The sequence below is a fragment of the Solanum dulcamara genome, chromosome 2 (genome assembly GCF_947179165.1).
Source record: "Solanum dulcamara chromosome 2, daSolDulc1.2, whole genome shotgun sequence".
Lineage (NCBI taxonomy): Eukaryota > Viridiplantae > Streptophyta > Magnoliopsida > Solanales > Solanaceae > Solanum > Solanum dulcamara.
The window spans coordinates 32,505,914-32,524,558 of NC_077238.1; the positions used below are offsets into that span (position 1 = coordinate 32,505,914).

Below are 18,645 nucleotides of genomic sequence, written 5' to 3' on the forward strand. Positions count from 1 at the left end.
ATGGGAATAGTGAATATTGAAGAAAACTTGACCTATAAAGAAGTTCCTGTGGAAATTTTGGACCGGCAAGTTAAGAGATTGAGGAACAAGGAAGTTGTCTCTGTTAAAGTCCTTTGTAGGAATCAACAAATAGAAAGTGCAACATGGGAAGCGGAAGAGGATATGGTTAAGAGATACCCTCATCTTTTCCCCTCTACCCAAACCTAAGGTATTAAGTTTTCCTTGCTCAATTACTTGAAATCTTTGCATCTCAACTTTTCTTTTCATATGCTTGCAAAATTATAAAATATGTTTTAAACAATGTTTTAAATTATACTATTGCATTAATGATGGGTTGTTGGTTTACACTCTACTCTACTCAAGCTAAGTCTTTCCTCATTCGAGGACGAATGTTCCCAAGGTGGAGATAATGTAACATCCAGTAAAAACGTTGTATACGATGTTTCAATTCTCGTCTAAAAATGATACAACCTCTATATTTTAGGCATAACTTTTTATAGGATTGTCCAAATTGGGTTATTCAAATTTCTCAGCAACCACAAGATCATTAGCTACAACTTTTGTGAAGATCATAATTTACGTTTCAGAGGTTAAGTAGGTCAAATAAATTACCTATTGTAAGATAGTGTGTTGTGACGAAATAGAGTATTTATAGAAGAAAATTCATATCTCACTATAGGATGCTCCAAATTGGTTGTTCTTAAACTAAAAAAAATTAGACTTCTATATCTACAATTCTTATGAAGACACGAAATCCTAATAAGGAATTTATCTTATTCGAAAGCAGCTCCGGAAAGAAGTATTCTGTCAAAGATAACTCATTTCACCTATAATGGAAAGATCTAGATACATTTGACAACACTCATGACATAAATTGTCCTCCAATTAACATCATCCATGACATCATAATTTTCCATTAAATTTTTTGATTTTTCTTTATAATTATTTTATTTATTGTTAGGTCCCTCTTTCTCACCTATAAATACCCACCTTATATTGATGCAACATAATTTCATATGTATGAATTGATGGTTTGCCAGTAATTCCTCTATTTATCTATTTAAAGGTTCTTGAAATTCATGGTGGGTTGTTCAAATCATGATTTTTAATTAATGGATTTCAAAGTATTTATGTATATTTATTTACATACATATTTGCAAGTTGAAGTGATTTGAATCCACCTAGTCTTACTATATTTTAATAAAGTTTGACTTGAAATCTTTGACTCTAAATAAATATTTATAAAAGCAATATCTATGATCAAAAGGGAGTCTTATGAAATGAAAGAATGATGAAATGATATGAATGATGGATTCTTTATGCAATAAGAACAATTCTTGCATATTTGAATTATCAATTTTTTTAATGAGCTATTCTACCTAATATGATGTTTGAATTCTCAAGTTATATGCTATGAATATTTTGAAGTATTAAACTATTCTGTGGGATTGACTTAGCACCGAATGAGGCATTGAGGTGTGATTCGATAAGGGAATCCTAGTAGCAACCCCTTGTCTCATTAACTATGTGCCAACATAGGAGCCCTTGTAGGCTTAGGCTAATGGATCCATAAATAGCCTTAAAGTTAAAGTTAAAGAAATGAATTAAGTTGATGGAGTTCTACCTGGCAAGTAGTCTCCCCGGCCAACGTAGGGGGTTATGTTGAATTCCATGTAATAGCTCGCATGGTCTTAAATGTCAGTTATGGTTATTTTCCCATAAAATGAATGTTTTAGAGGATATCCATATGATTTATTATGCATGCATTACATTATGTTCCATATTACATAAATGTTATAATGTTTCCTCAATGTTCATGCATCCTTACATACTTAGTACATTCAAAGTACTAACACATACTCTTTTTCCTACATGATATCACCATGTAGGGACCAGTGCTCCTCCTCGTTCTTCTCTACGTGGATAGTTGAGATTTCATTGAAGACTACTTTTGGTGAGTTTCCATGTTCCAGGAACAGTACTCCTTTATCTTTCTAGCTTATGATATGTTAAGATATTTTACTATGGCATTTCTTCTATTATGATTGAGGGTGAGCTAGGGACTTATCTTAGCCCCGTTAAATCTAATAGTTAGAGGTATTGTTGGACATATGTAAGTTGAAGATTTACTATTATGATTTCCGCTTGTTTATTTATCATCATTACCTATTAAAGGCTAAAAGAATACTAAGAGGTTTGTTTGAGGTACTTTTGGGTTCCTCATTCGCCATGTCTCGTCTAGGCCCTAGGCTTGGGTCGTGACACAATGAACCACCAGTAAACAAGCCAACCTATTTTCCCGAACTACGAGTAATAGGATGTTAGGGTCGAAGAACAAAAATTCAATCTAAAAACAATAATAAAATAATAGGAACATAACTGAATAGGCGACAGTAAAGAGAAACACATATACGCAGAAGATCACTCCTAGAGCCTGAAATTCACATGTAGAGAGCTACTACCAAAATGATTACAAGTCTCAAAAGTGGACCACAGAAATAGGGTTGTCTTAAAAACCAAAATACAAGGAAAATATATGTACAAAGGGAGATGGGTAAATCGAGAATACTATGTGCTCACCATCACCTCCAATAACGAAAATAGTTCACTCGAATAAACACTGGTAACTACTACTCGGACCTGCATCATGAAAATAGATACAGAGTGTAGTTTGAGTACTAAAACAACAGGTACCCAATAGGCAACATAGGCTGAATGAGAAAGATAAGCAAAAGTAAACAAAAATGCGACAAAATAATCACAACGAAAAAAGGAAAGAAGTAACTACAGGTAGTATGTACACGAGCATACTCAACACATAAAAAGAAAGAACTAGATAAATCTGTCGGGCTCCCAAAAACTCGATAGGTACACTCGTGGATAAGTATAAGGTAACAAACTAAATAGAATTCCATAATCTCGATAGGAGAAAAGATAGTTGAGGTAGTTATCGAACTTTAACTGAATGATCCCAAAGGCCTAAAGTTTTAACTTAAGTTGAAAGTAGATAAGGACTTGAACCAAAAATTTATCAAAGGGTTAGGGACCCGAATTAAGATTTGAAAAAAAACCACAAACTTGTATCGGGTGGTAGATAATAATGGACTAGAACCACATATAAGCTAGACCACGGACTTGAATAGGGTAATTATAGCTAAGGAGTCGAACCAAATTGAGTAAGGAGTAACAAACTTGAATCGAGGCTATATAGAGGCAGTAAGCTAAAACCACAATTAAGTGAAGAGCGATGGACTTGAACCGAAGAGATAATAAAGGGGTGGGATCAAACCATAGCTAAATAAGGAGTGATGAACTTGAACCGAGGCTGCAATAATAAGGCAGGGGCTAGAACCCTGTCCAGTGGAATAAAATGGAAACTTGAACCACGAACAAGAGCGAGTCGGTCTAAATAAGGATCAAGTACAAACCGAGCATCATAGGGAGTACCCCCAAATCGAGAGCCATCAATGAGTCATTCCATCCTGAACCACATCCAAACAAAATCTTCGAAAAGACTTCAAGAATCAAAAACCAAGAAATACAGGACCAATAGGGGAATAGGGGATTATGGAGGTAAGGTTCCCAAAGATGTGTTACTACCTATCTAAAGTTTGGACTATCAGACTCAAGTCTTCTATATCAGTCTACAAGGAGCTAATTTGTCCGAAAAGACGTTGGATGATATCTAAGGCTCAACAGCACCCAAAACTGTGTAAGTCTAAGGCAACACTAGTCTAAGCCTAGACTAAGGCCGAACTTGCTTCCAAATACCTAAATAAAGGCATAATAGACAATAAAAGGTAATGATTATCAACAATAACCAGAGACATGCATTAACAGTACGACAATGCCCTAAAAACATTACACATAGGGCATGAAATCTAGGAATTTAGCAAGCTCAACACCCAAACCCTTCCAAACTCATACAATTCATTATAAAGAGGCGGACAACTGTAGCCTACTTGTAGGCCAGCCGCATACTCTCCAACTCATAAAACCGGAGGTTTCCCTTTTTAAACGGCCTTAGAAGACTATAATGCTATCACAAAAAGAATCACAACATCGTTATAATTGTTTAGACCTTAAATTCATAATTTTTGGAGATAGACCAATTTTGGGGTCTAAAATGGGAATTGTGAAACTCGTGTCCGGAATTTTGGTATTAACCCCAAAAACTAGTCCAAAACAACACCCCCAAGCTCAAAATCAAATTGAAATAGAATCCGAGGTTGGAAAATAATACAAATTGATCATGCAACCAAATTCCCATAATTCAAGATAAAAGAAGAAACTATGGAAACATCTATAAGCAACAAGTTTTAAAAAATGAAACTCCCATGATCCAAACCAAGCATGCTACGATGTTCCTTGATGAAACGCTCACAATTTAGCCTCAAGAATCTCTAAAAATGAAGCTAAAATGGCCAAGATGCAATCCGACAAAATTCATCAGAATTCCAATCCAAAAATGATAATGATAGCAGCTAAGTTAGTGAATTTACCTCACACGAAGCTCCTAAACAAACTTTTGAGCTCACTAATGTGATTACCTACATATTGTTTCTGGAATTTAGACCTTTAGATCACCAAATTTAGTTAAGAACTGGAGGAGAAATCTATGTTTGGAAGAGTGAAATAAGGTTGAGTTTGTCCATGGTATTTTAATAAAATACCAAGATCTTAGCCTTCGCGAACACGGCCTTAGTGTCCTGCGAACACAAAGGACAAGAAGTTTGGCTTTTGTAAACGTGGACAGAGGCCCGCGAATGCGGTGGCAAAAGGGACAAACCTCCACGAACATAGCCAAGACCCCGTGAATGCAGAGGGCAACTTCCTGGACCTCCGCGAATAGGGTCAAGGGCCCACAATCGCATAGAAAAAATCTACATGCACCAGAGATCAGCTAAAATGCTAATTTTTTCCAAGATCAAATACTCCGCTTGGGTGCTCAGAATTCATTTGGATTCCCTTGTGTGCAAACAAGATGTGCTACCATACCAACTTCCATATTACAGACTCAATGATACAGTCCAAATTTCCATATGAGGTCGTTATGATTAAAGTGGGTCCCACACCCAAGTGCTATTTTGACTCAAATTTGACAACGAGCCTCTAGATTAAATCAGAAGCCTCAAGAAGTGAATGAAGGGTCACTTTAGACTAAAATCAACAATTTAGAGCTAACCGAACTATTAGAATTTTCATCGGAGTGCATTTTTTTAAATTTTTTGACCAAAGTCAACTATGAGCCAATTTTCAAAGGCAAAACCGCCAAATGACCCCAAACTGGTACTAATTACCTCAGTACTCATTCTGACCATTCTACTAGCCTATTTTGGCTATTCTAGAGCTAATGGAACCATTAGAATTCTATTATGAGGTCATTTTCCTAAAGTTTTGACCGAAGTCAACTCTTCAAGTTATAAAATTTTTAAAATAGGGAAATAGGCCTAAAACCGAAATGAATAACCAAGCGACCCAAAAGTCAGTACCAGTAAATCATAATTGACTTGGAATTGCTACAAAAATGGTCTAAACGATGAAATGAATGATTTAATTCAAAAATGACCTGGAGGTTCATTATAATAAATTTATTACTCACTTATGATTTCTTGCAGAGGTTGATTATTAGGTTAAAAGATAATGGTTGACTGGTTGGTATCTATGCATTTTCTTTAAAATCCTTAGCCTTTGATGTATGTTTTCACAATTACATATATATATTTGAATATATATTTCAACTATGAAAGTTTGATGTGTTTATTGGATTACTAATTTTAGAACAAATTTGAGAAGAGATTAATCCTCTACAATTACAAAAGATTTATTTTTAAAATTGACATATTGAAAGACTCAAAGGGTATACACAAACATGGGGTCCAAGGCTTCGATATTTAAGATTTCATTTTTAAAAATCACTTTATTAAATAATACAAGTTAGTTATAAAAAAAGAAAGCATTTTTAGAAATGTAATAGTTTTTTAAAAAATATATAGTAAAAGATCTATTTCTATCCTTTTTGGGTTGACTAATGCCCAAGTAGTTATTCATGAACTGGATGACCGTGTGTAGAGGCCTTTCATAGAATTCTTTGTGATAGTTTTCATCGATGACATTCTAGTCTATTCTAGAAGCAGGGTGCAGTATGAGTAGCACTTGAAGATTGTATTTTAGACCTTAAAAATCAGAAGTTATATGCCAAATTCACTAAGTGTGAATTTTGGTTTCAGTTTGTAGTATATTTGCGGCACATGGTATACAAGGGTGGGATTAGGATGGATTCAGCAAAGGTCATTGCAGTTCTTCATGCCATACCTATTTCTCCCACCGAGGTTCATAGGTTCATTTGTTTAGCTGGCTACTATAGGCAGTTTTGTGCATGGGTTTTCTTTGATAGTGTCCCACTGACTAAATTGACTCAGAAGAATGTCCCCTTTTAGTGGTTTTGATGAAAGTGAGGTGAGCTTTTTGAATCTCAAGGCCTTGTTTACTTCAGCTCTTATTCTGACTCTTCTTGTTGAGGGCCATAATTTTATAGTCTACTATGATGCTTCTGGTATGGGCCTAGGTTATGTGTTGATGCAGCATGGTAGAGTTATTTCTTAATCATCCAATAATCTACAACTTCACAAGAATAACTACCTCACTCATGACTTAAAGCTGGCACCAGTAGTATTCACGTTGAAGATTTGGCAATATTATCTCTTTGGGGTCCATTATGAGGTATTTACTGACCATCATAGTCTTTATTATATCTTCATCCAGAGCGACCTTAGTTTTAGACAATGTAGGTAGTTAGAGTTATTGAAGGACTATGACCTCTTAATTCTTTTTCACTCAGGCAAGGCTAAGGTAGGAGTAGATTCCTTGAGTGGGAAGGTAGTGAGTATGGGGAGCTTATTTTTCTTAGCCGTAGAGGAGATACCTATGGCTTTGAACATCCAGTCCTAGCTAACCAAATGGTTACACTTGATATTTCTGAGCCAGGAAAGGTACTTGCTTGTGTAGAGACTAGATCTTCTTTGATGGAGTAGATTCGGGCATAGTAATTTGATGACCTGTAATTAAGGATTATTCAAGATAGAGTACCCAGCGGTAAGACTAGGAATGTGATCTTAGATTTAGGGGGAGTTTTGAGGATAGAGGATAGTATTTGTGCTTTTAGAGTTGGAGACTTGGTTAGACTGATTATGGAGGAGTCCCATTATTCTTGATATTCTATCTCTCTTGGTGCAGCGAAGATGTACTATTATTTGAGGTAGCATTAGTGGTGGTGTGGGATGAAGAGGGATATTTTAGCTTTTGTTGATAGGTACTTTAATTGTAGATGGTAAAGTATAAGCACCAAAGGGTAGGTGGTTTGACCCAGTAGCTACCTATTTAGAAGTGAAAATAAAAGTGGATAGATATGGACTTTGTGGTAGGTTGCGATGTACTATTCAGAGGTTTGATGCTATTTGGGGTCATTATAGATTGATTGACCAAGTCTTCTCATATTTTGTTGGTTTTGAATACTTACAGTTTAGAGAGGTTAGCTTGGATCTACATCCGAGAGATTGTCCATTTGCATGATGTACCAGTGTCCATTATTTTAGATCGTGGTACTTAATTCACCTAACTATGTTCTATTCAGAGACAGTTGGGTAGTAAAGTTATGCTCATCATTTCATTCCACCCACACACTAATGGTCATGCTGAGAGGACTATTCATGTTCTAGGGGACATACTACAGGACCATATTATTGATTTTGAGGGTTAGTGGGACAAGTTCTTATCTTTCATAAAGTTTCATAAAATAATAGCTATTATTCCAATATTTAGATGGCCTCATTCGAGGAGTTATATGGTAGGAGGTGCCAATTTCATATGGGTTGGTTTGATGCCTTTAAGGTTAGTCCATCGGGCACCGACCTATTGTGAGATTCTTTGGATAGTGTTTGTGTGATTAGAAGTTCCTTCGTACTACCCATAGTAGGCATAAGACCTATGCTGATTGGAGGTTGCGGCATTTAGAGTTCATAGTTGGTGATCGGGTATTTCTGTGGGTGTCTCCCATGAAAGGCGTGATGAGGTTCGGGAGGAGGGGAAAGCTTAGCCCCAAGTTCATCGGTACTTTTGAGATCTTAAGATGGGTACATGAGATGGCATATTTGATAGCTTTGCCTCCAGTTCTATCGGGTGTTCACCTTATTTACCATATTTATATATTGAGATGGTATATTCCATTTTAGTGTTACGTGCTTCAGTGGGATTCCTTTCAACTGGATGAGTCCTTGGCTTTCGAGGAGGTGCCTTTGGCTAGTTTGGACAAGATGGATAAGAAGTTGAGAAAAATAGAGATTCCATTCGTGAAGGTCCACTGGAGACATCGTCTGATTAAGGAGGCGACTTGGGAGACGAACTTGATATAAGGACCCGATATCCTCATCTTTCCAAGCATTTAGGTATTTCCTTTGCTTTTACATTCGAGGATGAAATTCCTTTTAGTAGTAGATGTAGTTTAATGACCCTCGTGGTCATTTTTCTATTTTTTGCATTAGTTTACTAATTTACCCATCCCCATAACTTATAGCATTTATAACATGTTGGGATGGATGGCACACTCCCTGAGGAGGACAAGTGATTTTTTAGTTAGTTTTGCGATTTTTGAGGCCCATTGCTTGAAAAAGTAGACTTTTATCAACATTCAGTGATTCTGATGTCGAATGATGATTTTATCAGTTTCATCTCTCTAAAAGGGTTATTTTTGTCTACTCTGATAATCGATTTGGGATTCGTGGCTATCATTTGAGTTTGTGTGATTAGGCATTTCAGTTATAAAAATTTGGAAAAAGTTTGACTTCGGTCAACATTCTTCGTAAATGTGCTCAACTTGCAATTCCAACAGCACTATTAGCTCTAAAACGCAAATTTTGGTTTCAAATGACTTTTGCTTAGGTTTTTAAGGTGAGTTTGTGGCTTCGATTCCATTGTGTGAATTATTTGTAAGTGTTGACTATGGTCAAAAATTTGAAAAGACGACCTTCGTTGGTTGTTTCATCAATTGTGTTGAGTTTGGATTTTCATTTCCAATAGGGTAGCATGGTTTTTTTATGTCGATAAGGTTTTAAACAAGTTTCGAGCCTCCGACAGGGGGTATTATCATCCTTAGGAGTTGATGATGTTTAGGTGCTAGTGCAACTAAATTTGTACTTTGCAATTGAGGTCCCTTGGCTGCGTTCACACAGGTCTAACATGTTATGCGTTAGGTTTGTAGGAGGATGTCCGTATTTATGGAGGCTAATTGGCCCATGCTTCGCGATCATAGGAGGAGATTCACGTTTGCAGAGGCCACTATTCAGTGCTCCGCATTCACGAAGGGTCAGTTGAATAACCTTCGTGTTAGCAGGGATAGTCTTCATATTCCTAAAGACCAAATGGCCTAGCATCAGTGAGGTTTTAAACGTTTGTTTTAGATTGCAATTCCCTATTCCCAACTTAGAATTTTTTTGATTTTTAGTGTATTAGTTGGCCAAACGGGGTGATTCTTATTAAAGGGTGTTGGAAATTCGCGTGGGTACATTCTGGGGTTGTTTTTTTTTTTTTTTTTTTTTTTTTTTTTTTTTTTTTTTATGGGAACAGACCCTACACGAGGCTCCCACCTCTCGTGCACAGTCAGGGGTTAAGCAACACCCCCAAGCCTTAACATAAATAATCAAAATAAAAAATACAAGGAGGGGGACATAAACCTTACCTCCGATCCTATGGTGGTTCATAAGTCGACTAACCAATTAAGGTCGGCTAACTCATCCCCGATACAAAAAAGAGACTAACTATAACTAGAAAGCAGTAAACCTGTGAGAGGACTCCTCCCGGTACAATTCAACTCTGAAAGCATAAATGAGGGCGACTCTCCCCTTCCATGAGAAAAAAGAAAAGTAACCTAGTCCTATTCCAACTATGCTACGTACCAGACATAGCTATATTGAAGAAGAACAAGTATACGAAACTTCTATCTCGCATGGGATGGGAAATTCTTTTCATCTTTGCTCTTTTTAGTCTTGTCGTACCAAGTAAATCCCGGTGAAATATGCCTTTGTATCAGTAACATGATTACCAGCTATGGGGGCTGGAAGGATAGGAAGTATATGGAGTTATAGTAGCCAACAACCTTTGATTTGTTGTGGAAGAAAGTGTAGCTGCATTCGAACACCTGCATGGCGGTCCAAATGTATGATTGCTGCAGACCTACACCTGCACAGATGGACAAAACCAGAAACCTACACAAGCAACCAAGTCTGGAGGTTGCTGTACATGGGTGTGTTGGTTTTGGCATCTGTTGTTGCTGATGCTGTTGAACTTCATCTTTCAATTCCGCACTTTCAGCTTCAGCTCTGTGATTGAGTTGTTGTTTGGTGTGTGGCTGAGTAGTTGTTTGGTGCTGTGTTCCCACAGTATGTATCTGGAGTTGATGGAGGTGTAACCTTTTACAGCTGCTCATGATATTGTTGTTGGTCCTTGGATGTTGTCTATGAGGGTGTTGGAGTTCCTTCTGGGCTGTATCTCCAAAAACCTGCATAAACAAAGAAGAAAACAAACAAGCAAGCTCACAATTATAAGAACAATTCCAAGAGTTCTGTTGTACAAACTCCTTGTTGCTGCCATTGTAGTTAGTCTGCTTGTTGGTCCTTGCTTTGAAGTGGTTCATTCTTGTACCTGCACAGCCAAACAAGACCAACAATACATACAACCAAAGAGGTGTGCAAGTTGCTGTAGCATTAGCTTATATTTGTTCCTTGGCTGCTGCAAGTTGGTGGAGCTGTTGCAGATGTTGATGGAATGCATCTGGTATGCATGGAGAGATGATCCATGCTTTAGTATCCAATTGTTTACAATTATGAGGATCTGCACCTGCACAGACAAACAAAAACAAAAACACCAAACCCAAAGCTGCCAATCTGCAGGTGGCTGCAAGTTCCCTAGGTTGCTTGTTGGTCTTTGTTTTGAGGTGGTTAGGCCTCTTGGAGTACCTGCACAGAAAAACAAAAACAACAAACTTGTATATGTTTCTTGTCTGTTGCAGGTTGATAGAGTTGTTGCTGGAATGTGTTAGTAGTTGAGAATGTGTTTGGCAAGCTGAGTGTGTTGCTCCAAAGCAGCCCCAAGATACTGCAGTCTTTTTAGCATGGGGAGTCTGCCAGCTGCATTGGTGAAGTTGAGAATGATTGATCATGGAGATCAATGCATTCTCCAGGAGGGGGCTGTAGTTGGGGTACCTGCATAGACAAACACAACCAACAATTGTGTTAATTTCTTCACTTTTTCTATTTTTAATTATTTTTTGTTCTTATAGTGGTGGGGCTATTGTGGTTTGATATTTGCTCAGATTGTGCTCATTTTTTCACCATGAATTCCTTGAGGTCATAGGGATCTTGGAATAAAATTGTTTTTGAGATTTTGTGCATGGGTCTAAGGTCCAATATTAGCCAATTTAAATTATGAGTTTATAAATTATAATATGGGTATCAATTTTGTTGTTTTGATGTTTTCTCCTCTAATTTGATAGTGTGGCACAATTCAGAGGCTCTAAAAAAGAAAAAGCTCTAGAATAGAGTTTCAGGTGTTGTTTCGACTTTGATCTAGGTTACAGTTTCTCCTTTACTGTTGGTTTAGATTGTTGATGTATATTTATAAGAGTAGTTGGATCGTTAGAAAGGTTTATAGGTTATGATTTTAGGATTTATGATTTTTTAGTATTGAAATGGCCATGTCTATGAATTTCAGCTAATATTTAGCCATTTAGCCTTAGTTTAGCTTGTCTTTTGATTTTTTTGATGATTTAGGTCCTTAGTATGCTTTTAGGTGATATGAAACCTAGTCTTTATGCGATTTGAATGCTTGAGTTGATTGGTTGCCTTAATATTGTTGTCCTTGGTTTTTTTGCTCTATTTTTATATTTGATGGGCTAGATGCCTTTCTACTTGGACTGCTTGGAGTTTTAGGTTAGTACTGCTACTCTATGACTAGTGTTTGCCTGATTCTGGTATGATGCATATGTGCCATGGACATTAGATATGTTGATGGATTGTATTAATGTGAATTACCTGTGTTAGCGACATTGACTTAGTTCTTGGTAATGGAAAGGGGGTAAGACCCGTGTTGTACTTTATTGAAGGAACTTGGATTTGAAGTGAATATTCATATATATGCTATTTTGATAGTTTAAAATTAAAATGGAACTTATATAGCTAATTTGCCTAAAATGGGATTAATTCGGTTAATTTGGTAAAATGGAATTTATTCGGTTAATGTAGAAAAATTCTTGAAATAAGCATGACTCATGTAGCATTGAGTATATTTAGTTATATAGATTTATATCACCCTCTTAGTTATTATTTGTAAGTCTAAGGTACTATTGCAGGCATCCCGTTGAATTAGGTTAAGATTACATCTTACAATTTTATTATTGATAAGTAAGAGGTATCATTTCGGATGGCCCATAAACTCATATACAGGTTATACAATTACTTTTGATGAGTCTGAAGTTTTATTTTAGGAAGCTCGAGGACCCCTTTTAGTTTTACTTTTTCAGCATCAAGCCACAATATTACATGATTCTATTTGTTTATGTGATTGTACTCTTCCATGTACTTGGGTGTTCTCTTCATGATACTTGTGTGAGTTATCTCTGTTCAAGCTTACAATTAGTGGTTATTAAATTGTTAGTTAGTAGTGTAATACTATGTTTACTCTTATATATATATATATATATGATATTTCTGAGCTCGGTCAGCCTATGATTTCTACTACATACCTCGTATTTTGGTACTCATACTGCACTTCTACATATTTTTCTAATGCAGATTTGTAATGAAACTGCATGTCATTTCTTTTATCTTCTGACCTTTTCATCTTTTAGATCATTTCTGTTGTGACCCTAATTCATTTAGGACTTGCTATCACTAAATGTTGGGTTGCTTGGTCATTTGTTTGGGTTTTAGGTCTGTTTCATTATTTTAGAGCATTTATAACTTGAAAAGTTTACTTCAATCATAACTTGGGGTAAATGATATCAAATTGGAATAATGATGGTTCTATCAGCTCCAAGATGAACAAATTAGTGTACTAGCATGGTTCGCATGAGTATCAAGGTAATCGGTACGAGTATGGGCACATTTGGCTCTTTGACCTTCAAAATTTGGCATATGGTTGACTTTGGTTAAAATTTTTGAAAATACGCTGGGATTGAAATTTCATCATTTTGGTTATCTCTTAAATGTCGATTTTGGTTTAGAACAACCCTTTGTTCTCTTATCGATGCTTCCGGTTGAATCTAGAGGCCTATGGTAGAAGTTTGCTAAAAAGGAAACTTGGGTGTGCGACTCACTTTTCATTAAAATAACCTTGTATGAGAATTTTGAATACGCCATTGAGTCTGTAACATTGAATTTAGTTGGGTAGCATATTTCTTTTGCGTGCCTGGGATTCCGCACAAATTTTGGGAATCTTGTTGGAGTATTTGAACTTTATGAATATCAGCATTCCAGCTGATATCTAGCATAAGAGGATTTGCCCTTTGCGATTGCAGGCCCTGGGCCATGTTCGCGGAGGTTTAAACCTTTGTTCTCCATGTTTGAAGCTCTTTCCTATTGCCTTCACATTCGCGGGCCTGCGGCCGCATTCACGAATGTCAATCCTTCTATCCTTTACATTCACAGGCCATTTAGACCGCGTTCACGAAGGCCTCTTGCGTTGATTGAGGTAAATATCCCTAAGGGATTGTCCTTCTTCTTGAATTATCTGTTAATGGGGAAATTATGCATGGGCTGATTTTTGTATTTTTTGAGCATCGAATTGTGCTATAAGTTTGACCTCAAGTTTGTTATGCTCAAATGTACCTTTTATAGATTCGAATTTGGGATTCCGAATAAAGTCCCACAATCTCGTTTAGACCCAGTTTTGGTTCCCATCTCCAGAAAATATAAATTTTGTGTCAAAATATGTGTATTGATGATATGATCAATATTTTGTTAGCGTGGCAACATTTGGAGGAGATTCAGAGGTTGAAAGCCTCATTTTAGTAGATTCAGAGCGTGCATGTTTGGATTCAATGTAGGCTACAGTCTCCCTCTTTTGACTGAGTAATTTTAGATATCGTCAAGTATCTATTGCATATGATTTAAGCTAGTATTGGCTGGGTTTAGGGCCTTCCTCCTTTTATCTAATTTCCTTAACTCCGATTGGACCTTAGACTAGCGTAGTCTCTTGAGATCCTTATTTTATAATTGTGTTTTAGATTGCATTATGGTTTGATGAAATTATCCTTCTAAGGATTGGTATTGATGGACTTAGGCTGGGGTTGAGCTTTAAATGCTTTATTTTTTATTCTAGGCCCCTATAGCTAGGCGTAGCTTTCGATAGGGCTTGTAATGGCTGGTCTAACTTAGTGAGAATGTTGGAGACCTTTGAGACTAATTTTAGCCATAGGTTTGGCTTAGTTGTGCTTATTGAGAGATAAGATGGCATATTTTGGGGTAGGGCTTCATACCTAGAGATATTTCTCCCCCTATTTGATTATGAGTGATGTCTCAATTATTTTGCTTTTACTTAATGATAGGCTTTTGATGCCTGCTCATCTATTATTCATTGTGTGGCCCGAAGCCGTATTTGAAGAGTGATTGTACCCCAGATTTCAAGAGTGATTGCACCCCACGTTAGTTCCTTTGCTTTGTTAGTATGGTATGACTTGATATACTTTTCAAACTATAGGTACCTTGATTGAATACTAGTGATGGCATGCTTGCATTGACTGAACATATTTACTCATATTGTGGTTCGATAACGTTCTCATACTTTCCCTACTTTTAAACTAGGTTTTAACAGGAGTATTACCACTTGGGTTACTTGATTACTTGTTTTGAAACTTATGAGGCATCAGGGATGTACTACTTTTTCTACTTGAAGCATTAGAAGCGTCATGGATATGCTCAGTTTTACTTGGATATTTGGCGTCTCGATGCCCTTTCTAGACTCACCAATTCCCCTATGTTTACTCTTGATATCTAGGCCATACCCTTGGGAGTTTAGTAGTGTTACACCCCACCCTTTTTAAACTCGGAATGTCCCTTAAGTTACTTAGAAGTTAGCATGTGAGCCACTTAAGTTACGACACTATCAAACGGCTCTAAGGAAGGGAGAATGTGATACCCCATACTAGAGAAGGTTGGAGATGAAATCATAAGAGTCCGGAAGGAATTGGAGGCCAAGTAATGAGTCGTAGGACTCGATTTACCTATGTAAGCTACTAAGTTAAAAGTCATATGCACTTGAGCTACTTAAGCATATATCAAACTTACGTAGCACGGATTACATAGGTACATAAAATAAGACGAGATTACGAGCCCACGAGGAAGGGAAAAAAGACGATACGTGGTAGCCAATGAAGAAGCGACACGTGGCAGAACCTCAAGCAAGCAGGTGACCCACCTGCTTGGGGGGGGTGGACCCCACTGCCACGTGGCAGCCCATAGTTGGCAGCATGATACGGTGGCCCAATAGGGGCTGGACACGTGTAACCTCTTGGGGGTTGACACGTGTCACACCCTAAAGCCACATATATATGTGGATATATATCATATACTTCAGTTATCCATCAAAACATCAGCCAACTTAGAGAGAAAAAAACGTGAGGGAGAGAAATAGAGAAGCAGCCATGGTTCTTGAAGTTTAAAGGTTTGTTTTCCAATTTTCTTCCGTGAATTAATTATATACGGTGTACCTTAAGTACTTGGATATGTATATATGTATTTTAAGACCTTCATGGAAGTAAAACTCCAGCTTTGCAATTGGAATTTGGAAGAGAAAATAAGAGAAAACGTTAATTAATAAACCCGTTTTTGGAAGGGACAGTGGTTAGTAATAATCATATAACTTCTTGTGTACAGATTCGTTTCAAGTGATTTAATATGTTTTGGAAAGGTATTTCGTGGTTCTATAACTCTCATTCAGACTCCAAAATCCAGTTCCACTTGTATCAGCTTGAAAAGTGGTGATGAAGTGTAGAGGAGGTACTGCTCAAATTTGGTTTTGGAAATCCTACACGGACAGCTGTGAGTATTTTAGTCATATCTTTTTGTACAAAATTGATGTAGGGATGATTCGAAATTGTTTGCGACCCTAATACACGTGTCTATAACTTTTATGAAGGACGTAAATCCTGTTTCCCTCCATTACCCCTTCGAAACGAAGCGACAAGGTAAAACAGTAAGCTGTCCAGATTTCACATTTTGGATAGTTTTGGCGAGTTTGACAAGTTTAACGTAAGGTAAGATTTCTTCTTTTAATTTGAGCTTTATGTGTTCTGATGGAGCATGTTACACTCCCTATTGGTGGATGGAAATATGAAAATGGCTTAGAAATACTTGGCGTTCGGAATAAACTAATTTGTAGTCGTTATGGTTGAATTATTGTCGAAACAAAGTGTTGTTCTTGTGAGTTGCTCTGCAGGGGTGTGACTTGTTGTTGCAGGGCCTAAATATGTCCTAATGTGGGTTAGGGTGCTGCTGGTAGAAGCCACATGACCCCTTGTTATGTATAATTAAAGGCGTCACAAAATAAAGGCTAGACGCCCTATTGAGATATCGTATTTTTTGAAATAAGTTGTTTGGAGTGTATGTTGTATATTGTTGGTATGAATTGCTGCAGGTTGTTGTTGTTGGTTGGCTGTAGGTCTTAGGGACCTGATTGGAAATTTGGATAGGGCACATTATAGGGGAGGTGCTGCCCAATTTTCGTTAACGCCTTAACAAACTAAAGGACTAGTCGAGGAAACAACTAAGGCAATAGATTCCATTAACATTAAGGCGTAATCCAAGATGCTGGAAAGTTAAGAGTAGTTGATATTCGTATTACTTTCATATTGAATAGGTTCGGAAGACGACGAGACGAGCAGGATAAAGGGTAACTCCCAAAAGGTATGTAAAGCTTTCTTGTGGCATGTTTTGGTATAAGCACGTACAATTATCTTTCTTTCCTTTTGGCAAGTTTTAGCCTTAAGTGAAGTGTGTGTGGAATGTGGGGATAATTCCATTCCCAAAACTCCAAGTATGCCTCATAACCCATATCCACTGCTTAGTATTGGAATTTCTGCAAGAATTGAGTATTGCCTAGTAAGGCTTCTATGTATTAAACACTAGTATTTGGAAAGCTATCTCTCATTTCCTTTGATACGTGTTTGGTATGAAAGTGAGATTATGATGCCATAATGATTCACCGAGCCCCATGATGGGCCGGGTATGAAATATGTGTATGCAGATCCCATAAAGAAAAGTACAGACCATATATAGTTTATTCTCTTTCTTCTTTTGGCGTGTCTTAGTTGTAGGTTAAACATGATATGAGTTCCAGCGTAACTCCATTCTTAGCATCTCTTATTTACGTCTGAATATCGAACTTTTATAATAATCGAACTATTTCCCTGGAAACTTTTATATGTTAAAAAGGTAACAAATGTACAGGCTCCAAGTCTTACAGACTATATGTTAACAAATGTTTCTGGTTCCATAAGCGATTTGGCTTTACTTTAGTACATGTCTAGGAGCCCCGAGATTATAATTGAGACAGCCCATAATGGCATTTAGAGGACACTCGAGATGACTACACCGCTACTCGGGTTCTCAAATAAAAGCTTAACTTTCTTATTCTATCGAGTCTCTGATAATGATTTAAATTGCATATAGTTACTCACTACTCTACTCGTGTATATTGTAACACTTCTTTCCCTGAGTCCCGGGCCAGGATATGTTCTCGTGCACAGTTCACTGCATTATTCACTGAGTCCCTCAATAGAGGGCCAGGATACGTGTATAAATATATGATGATGTGTTGTAATAAGGTGGTGATGGCACTGGGGCCATGATGGTTTTACAGAGATGATTTTACAGAGATGATTCACCGGACCCCCGAAAGGGCCGGCTATATGATATGACTCGAACATGCATGTTTTTGTAATTCATAAAGTACAGGTACAAGTTTCTGAATTGATATCTTATCCCCTGATTCTCTATCTCAGATATGTTTCCAGTTGTTTTATATTATGTTTTACATACTCAGTACACATATCGTACTGACCCCCTTTCTCGGGGGGCTGCGTTCATGCCCGCAGGTACGGGTACAGATTTTGGGAGTCCGTCAGCTTAGGATTCCATGCAGCTCAGCTGGAAGAGGCTTCATTGTATCGGAGCCTAGTTTTTGATACTGTCCACGGATGTATAGAAATTGTTTTATCCATTCAGGGGTACGGCGGGGGCCCTGTCCCGCCATATGTTGTCATTTATATGTTTAGAGGTCTGCAGACATGTATATGTGGGTTGTGTATGTCAGTTTGATTAAGCTGGGTCTACATGATATATGATATATATTATTATGTTATGGCAGCCTTGTCGGCTTGCGTGCCCTGTCATGTTGTGATACAAACGAAAAGGGCTACAGTTTATGAAAATGTTATCGCCAGTGGGGCTCTGTTACATGATATTGTCTTATTTACGATTCAATGTGACCTCATCTAATAGATATATGTACGGGGGGTCCAGGTCGGACCCCAGTCGTGGCCTACGGGGTTGGGTCGTGACAGAAGTGGTATCAGAGCAGTTCGTCCTCGGAGTGTCT

General features: G+C 37.4%; 1 long non-coding RNA gene across 1 annotated transcript; it reads left to right on the top strand.

Moving 5' to 3' along the window:
• Window positions 1–16,264: 16,264 nt before the first annotated feature.
• On the top strand, window positions 16,265–18,238 carry LOC129875997 (uncharacterized). Its single transcript, XR_008763269.1, has 3 exons — window positions 16,265–16,303; window positions 16,906–16,952; window positions 18,143–18,238. It is a non-coding gene; the product is annotated as an uncharacterized LOC129875997 (long non-coding RNA).
• The last annotated feature ends 407 nt before the right edge of the window (window positions 18,239–18,645 follow it).